Raw genomic sequence first — 6,867 nt, 5'->3', positions numbered from 1 at the left:
ACTTTCTCATAACATTGATAAATTTGAAACTTGGCTTGTGCAACAAAATAAGAATCATAATACTATTGTTGATGTTGAAGTTCTTAACAAACTTGTTAACAATGATGATATTTACATCTCTATCTTGTGTGGTCTATCTCATCTTATCAATATTGATTGCCAAGTCTTTGACGGAATGTGGTCAAGAGTTAGAATATCCTCCTTCTTCCACAATTGTTAAACCTTCTATCCTAATTTCCTTTATTTTTTATCTTCTCATTAGCCTTTGTCTAATTCTCATTAAATTTTCTCAATAGATCATTTGTAACCTTCAAATCAACTTGGAATCTATCATTCTCCTTCAATATAATTTCATTTATTTTTGTCATGTTTTCAATATCCATCTAGAGCTCTTTCTTCTCTTTATTAGTTTCTTTGAAATGTGCATTGTATGTACCAATCTCTTATTCTGACATGAAAATGTCATCTACCTTATCCTAAAGATGTGACTGAAATTGCTATAAGATTTAGCTTACGTCAAACTAATCTTGTTCAGAACTCTAGTTCCGGCGACTCGCCGAGTGATGTGCGGTCGATGCAGAGCCAAGCCATAGTGGATTGCATATTCCTGTACACCCTCACGGCCGACTACTTGAATTCCAGTTTGGTGATGTTGAGAAACTCAACAAACGCGACAATGTAATGGAAGAGCATGGTGTATATTCAGAGTTATCTGAGTGTGGCCCTCACAAATCAAGGCACGTGTCTGGAAGGCCTTAGCCAAGCAAATGTAAGCCTCACTTCATAGCATTTTGCCAAATACATAGCTAACACTTCGGATTGTGCGGCCTCTACTCTCACTTTGAATAAGAAATACTTTCTTGCGGAGAAGGGTCCTGCGAAGTGCAACGGCCACAATCGACGGCTCTTATCTGATGATAATGATTTTATGTCTGAATATAGAGTGCTGGATGATGGGTTCCCGTCGTGGTTGTTCCACATGGACAAAAGGCGTCTCACGGAAAGCTCCAGTGGTGACATCATTTTAATCGGTGACTACGTAAGGGTGGTGCAGGATGGCAGCGGGAATTACACCACCATTAATGCTGCTGTCAATGCTGCTCCAAACAAAAGCATAGATAGGTTTATGATTTTTATCGCTGTAGGCCGTGTGTACTTCAAAAACATGGACATTCCAAATAACAAATACAGCATTATGTTGATCGGGGATGGAGTAGACATGACTATCATCACTGGAATAGAAGCGTTGCGTCTAATTGGACTACGTTCAACTCTGCCACATTCAGTAAGCCAGCAACCGATTCAAACTTTTCTATTTGTGATTAGTTTCCTATGTTATTGTTACTTGTATTTATATATGTAATTGATTTGTGTGAAGGAGACTTTAAACTAGTCTTGATTTCACGTGCAGGTGCAATCGAGGTAGATTTTCTTGCACGGGATATGGCGTTCGAGAACAAGATGGGAGTAGCGAATAACCAGGCAGTCACTCTAGGAGTTGGATCTGATCAATCAGCCTATTCCGTTGCAGTTGCAAGGGGTACTAATAAACTTTCTACACTTACTCCCTCTGTCAATTCTACAGATAATGTGACATCTACAGCACGATTGATTTCATCTTTGGCAACATCACAGCAGTTTTTCAGAACTGCAATCTGTTCGCAAAGAAACACATGGACGGGCAGCAGAATCTTTATACTACTCAAGGTAGAACATATCCAAACCAAAATACTGGAACGTTCATTCAGAACTGTAATGTTAAGTTGCTGCGCCTGAGCTTTTTACTGTTATCATCTCTTTCCCCACGTATCTAGGAAGGCAATGGAAGGAGTACTCTCATAGTGTTTACATGGAGCCTTATTTGGACAGTTTAATCTAGCCAGCTGGGTGGTTAGAATGGTCAGGAAGCTTTTCCCTGAGCACGTTATATTATGGCGAATATAATAACAATGGGCCAGGGGCAGATACTTCGCAGAGAGACACATGGGTTGGCTCTCACGAGATGACCATCTCCGATGCTCAAAATTTCACTGTGAGCTCCCTAATGACCGGCAACACATGGATACCGAACGATGCAGTGCCCTACGATGCAGGCTTACTTTAAACCCAAGTAGCAACCATCGCCAAACGGATGCCCTTAAAATTTCTTCTTTGCACGTAATCGCGAGAGTTTTTTACTTATTACAAAATGCTCTTCTCCAATCTGGTTGGATATTTTATTTGTTAGACTTCTTTTTGGGATAGGCTAATCTCTCACAAAAAGTACCAAAGACAAAACAAATTCAAACAGCTTTTTTCTTTTTTTTAGATTTACTAAAACATAGTGATTTTTTTCCAAAGTTTTTGTTGTTTTCAGCATGCAGATCATGAATATCAAATGCTGAAATTTTCGAAAAAATCTATGATGTTTTTGATCTTTTAAACATTGGTCAACTATACTTTTTTAAACAAGGATAGCTGTGTCCCTTTTTCTTCCCCTTTTTTCACTTAAAGTCTAAATATATATTTATGACATATTTCATTTGTTGTACTTAAATTTGTCTTCTCTTTTTTACATGATATTGTCTAACTAAATATATATCTAGGACATTTTATTTGTTATACTTTTTTTTTTTCCCTCTTTTTGACATGATATTGTTGATAACTTATATTGAATGTTTAGTTCTACACATACATTTATGACAAACATGATATGTTCTCATGCACATTGATACTTTTCTTTCTGTTTATATTGCAAAAATATTTTAGGTCAGCTTTCATGAATATGTAATTTAATTTTTTGATACTTGGTTGTATAGTTGTTTGACACTACTTCATCTTGGGTTCAAATATATCAAGAGCTATTGCATACTTGAGACATTACATGTGTTTATGATTGCTCATGGTTGTAGTATCTTAAAATGCACACACTTTCCTCTTAAGAACTTTTACCACCCTATCCATTAAATGCCTTTCTTAGACAATGGACGAACCTGTGCTTGATGTCCTCTTTTCCCTACCTTCTTCAACATTCTCCTCTACTTCTAGTAACTTCCTGAGTTGTATTTGGCTCTCTTAATGTGATCTATGGGACTAGGTCATCCTAGACTGGACTAGTTTAACCTAGGTCAACCTAGTCCCTAGTGATTTTAGGGCTTAGTGTCTGAAAGGCCTCATGGGTCTAATTAGTCTTGTTGTGCCTTCATTTTTATATCTCACTCTCATAACATAAGTTTCTCTCTCAAGATCAAGCATTCATATCCTTTTGAAGAGAAGCAAGCTATTCAATGAGTTCGAGCATTCAAGCAAAAGAAATTTATATCTAGCATTGAAGGATCCTTTGTGGACATTTCCCCTTCAAGATCTAGCGTATTGTTGGCCATGAAGGGAAGATATCTACATTAAATCTTTCATTGTCTTATTTATTGATGCACACTTACATCCATGGATCCATGATGAGATTATTGTAGATCCATTGCGAATAGTGGAGATACCCTATATTCCCATACCAAATTCAAGATCTACAACACATTACTAGAAAAATCATTATTGATAAGGGTTTTTTAAGCAAGGTAAAATCCTAACATATATCTCTTTTTCAGTCATCTACATTTACATTTATCATTTACAGTTAATTTCTTATCCTATGGATTGACCAAGACAAGCCCTCATTCAACCTAACAACAATAATGCTTCATTTTTTTGTGTATACCTGAGCATGGTAGCATAATTTTGCATGCAGATTTGGAAATAACTCTACAAAAGTGTTCTGGAGAGGTTGGTTTGAATTTTTTATAGTGTTGTCAAACTATGTCAACTTGCAAGAATCAATCCTTCCAAGTTGACCTAGTCCTCCTTTAGTTTGACTTAGTGCTTTTTGCTTTTTTGGACAAATAATTTTTGATTTTTTTTACATTTTGTCATTTCATTTGAGAATCTGTAGTTGGATATTTAAGTTCAACCCGCTTCAATCCATGACTTTATGATTTGACCACTAAGGTGATTCTTTCATATTTCATTTCCTCTCATATATTTATCTTATATCTACATCTATACAAGGCTAATTGTATACACATAACATCTAGATATACATTATTTAAGAAATTGGTTCAATTTGGCATACACATCATCCTATGAGGGACAAAGAGCATATTTCCTTATAATGCAATCTCCTTTATATTTCAAATTTGGAATTGGCACCTATTCTCCTTTAAGTTCTAGTTAATCTAATTTTTGTTATAAAGAGGAATCATATTTGGAGATTTCTTTCTTTCCCTCACATACATATTTAAATGGTTTAGTGGCCTGGAAAAGTGGAGATCTACAATCCTATTAAAGTGTCTATGTATTTCCCCCTAAACATTTTTGTGAACTCAACAAGTCCCCTGTTTCTTGGAGTTAGATCCTTCTCTTTTGTTATAGGTGTTTGTCTTTTTTTTTGGTGAACTCCTTTCTTTTTCTTCTTGTAGAGTTAGATTTTGTTATCTTGTTTGTGGTTAGATCTCTCTTTAATTATCTTTATTAAATTTATATGGTTAGATCTCATTAGGTTCTTCCTTTATTATCTCGCCTTTTATGAGCTTAATTATGATAAGTTCAACCTATTGCATTCCTATTAGGAGAAGTCGTAAACTCATGGGCTCCTTTGATGACGATTCCTCATTTCTTCCTACCACTCATGATAACACTAACATCTTTTCTCATGATCTTAACCATATAATGGAGAAAAACTCTTCTTACTCATCCCATGATGAAGATGAAGCTTTACATAGTCTTCTTTCACAAGTTGACAAAATTTCTCATGAATTTGATAAATTGGAAACTTGGCTTGTGCAAGAAAATCAGAATCATGACAATGTTGCTGATGTTGAAGCTCTTAAAAAACTTATTAACAATGATGATATTTACCTTTCTATCTTGTGTAGTCTATCTCATCTTATCAATACTTGTTTCTAAGTCTTTGACAAAATGTGCTCAAGAGTTAGAATATCCTCCTCCTTCCACAATCGTTGAACCTTCTATCCTAATTTCCTTTCATTTTTTATCTTCTCATCGGTATTTGTAGAATACTCATTAAATTTTATCAATAGATCATTTGTTACCTTCAAATAATCTTGGAATCTATTATTCTCCTTCGATATACTCTCATTTATTTCTATCATATGTTCAATATCCATCTAGAGTTCTTTCTCCTCTTTATTAGATTCTTGGAAATGTGCATTATATGTACCAATCTCTTATTCAGACATGAAAATGTCATATACCTTATCCTTTAGTGCTTGTTCCTTATCTTTTAGAACTTCTTTTGTAACTTTACTTTCTTTCATCTCTTCACCCATCTTAATGGAAAAGGCTTCCAATTCTTTCTTTATATTCTTCTTTTCATTAGATGATTGCTCATTTTAAAATGACATAACCTCCAAAGCCTAAGACTACTTAGCGCTATAATTTATATACTCTTTTAGTTGATCACAAATTTTGTTTCCCTTTTCTCTTGGTTTCTTGATTTATTCCTTCAACTACTCAATTTTGGAAACTTATAATAGGAAAAAAATTTGTTTTATCATTGATCTCAAATCTATTGATAAGACATATTGCTACATAATCTAAATATCATATCTATTTGATTAATAAAGAGGATTTGAGAAATTGCTCATAATAATAATATCACCTATAGAAAAGGTTGAGTTATGAAAAGAAAGCTACAATGGATATTTGATTAGATAGACTTTGATAAGACAAAATGATTGTTTATATAAGGTGCAAGTTAAGTTAAGCCGAGAAATAGAGTCAAATTTAAGGCATGTCAAGTGATGTTAGTGTCAAATGAGCCACAATAATTGTTGAGAAAATCTAGTGTTGACTGAGCACTAGTATGGATCGGGCAAAATAGTTGATGCCAACCCAAAATTTTTACAGCAACCAAGTGATTGAGTGATGACTAATTGTCAAAACTTAGTGATTGTCGAGTGATAGTGTTGAGAATGAATTTGAGGAAATCATGATTCTAGATAACTCAATTGATTTCTTTGGAGATAAAAATCATGTTGAAGATAAGATTGATGAAGTTGGATCATTAAGTTCAATGTGAGGATTAGGTAAAGACCCAACAGAGATATTATAGAGAAGTTTCTAGAGAATGATCAAGAAAGTGGATAGATACAATGAATCATGTTGAACTTGATTGCAAACCCTAAGATATATGATGATCATACAAAATGACAAAGAAAGAATTACCTATTTAAGGAGGAATAGAGACAAATAAAAGTGTGCGAGTGTATGTTTGAGGCACATACAGAAGAATGTTAACCAAAGTCGCACAAGTGTGTGAGACTGAATGTGAAGCTAAAGGAGATTTCTTACGTAGATGTTGCTGATATTGATAGGTAAATCAGAGTAGATGGCTTAAGTTTTGTTGAAAGGAGAAGATAGAGTGCTTGAAGGGTTGCCAACCAAAACAAGAATAAAAATGACAATGGAGAGCTTATCATTGAATCAACACATGAACCAAACCATGATATAAAATTGAAAAGTGAGGTGTAACCATATAGATCAAAACCTTTTTTTTTTCTTTCTAGTCATTGTAAATTGTTTGTATTGAAATCTTTTTAACAGAGGTAGAGGTTGACCTAACAATCATTCAAAGGACTTAATAGTCTATGTAAATCTTTTAATAGGGTGAAACTCTAAATAGAATGATCAAAGTCTTTTGATAGGGCCACTCCTAAGAGGGTGATTAAAACCTATAATGAGGTAACATTTAATAGTGTGTATTGTAAACCTTTAACAAGGTTGGCTCCTAATATAGCTCACCTTGAAAGAGTGAAAATGTGGTGACATGTTACTGGTGGTTTTTCCCAAATTGGTTTTCCACGTAAAAATCTTATT

At 34.3% G+C, this 6,867-nt stretch overlaps 1 pseudogene; it reads left to right on the top strand.

The window, feature by feature from the left end:
* Nucleotides 1–691: 691 nt before the first annotated feature.
* On the top strand, nucleotides 692–2,104 carry LOC149572681 (pectinesterase pseudogene; annotated as a pseudogene).
* The last annotated feature ends 4,763 nt before the right edge of the window (nucleotides 2,105–6,867 follow it).

Source organism: Cupressus sempervirens, chromosome 2, assembly GCF_028749045.1.
Source record: "Cupressus sempervirens isolate cs-2001-9-10 chromosome 2, ASM2874904v1, whole genome shotgun sequence".
NCBI classification, from domain to species: Eukaryota; Viridiplantae; Streptophyta; class Pinopsida; order Cupressales; family Cupressaceae; genus Cupressus; species Cupressus sempervirens.
Note: the sequence above shows the minus strand (reverse complement) of the source record. Positions and strands in the feature narration are given on the sequence as shown.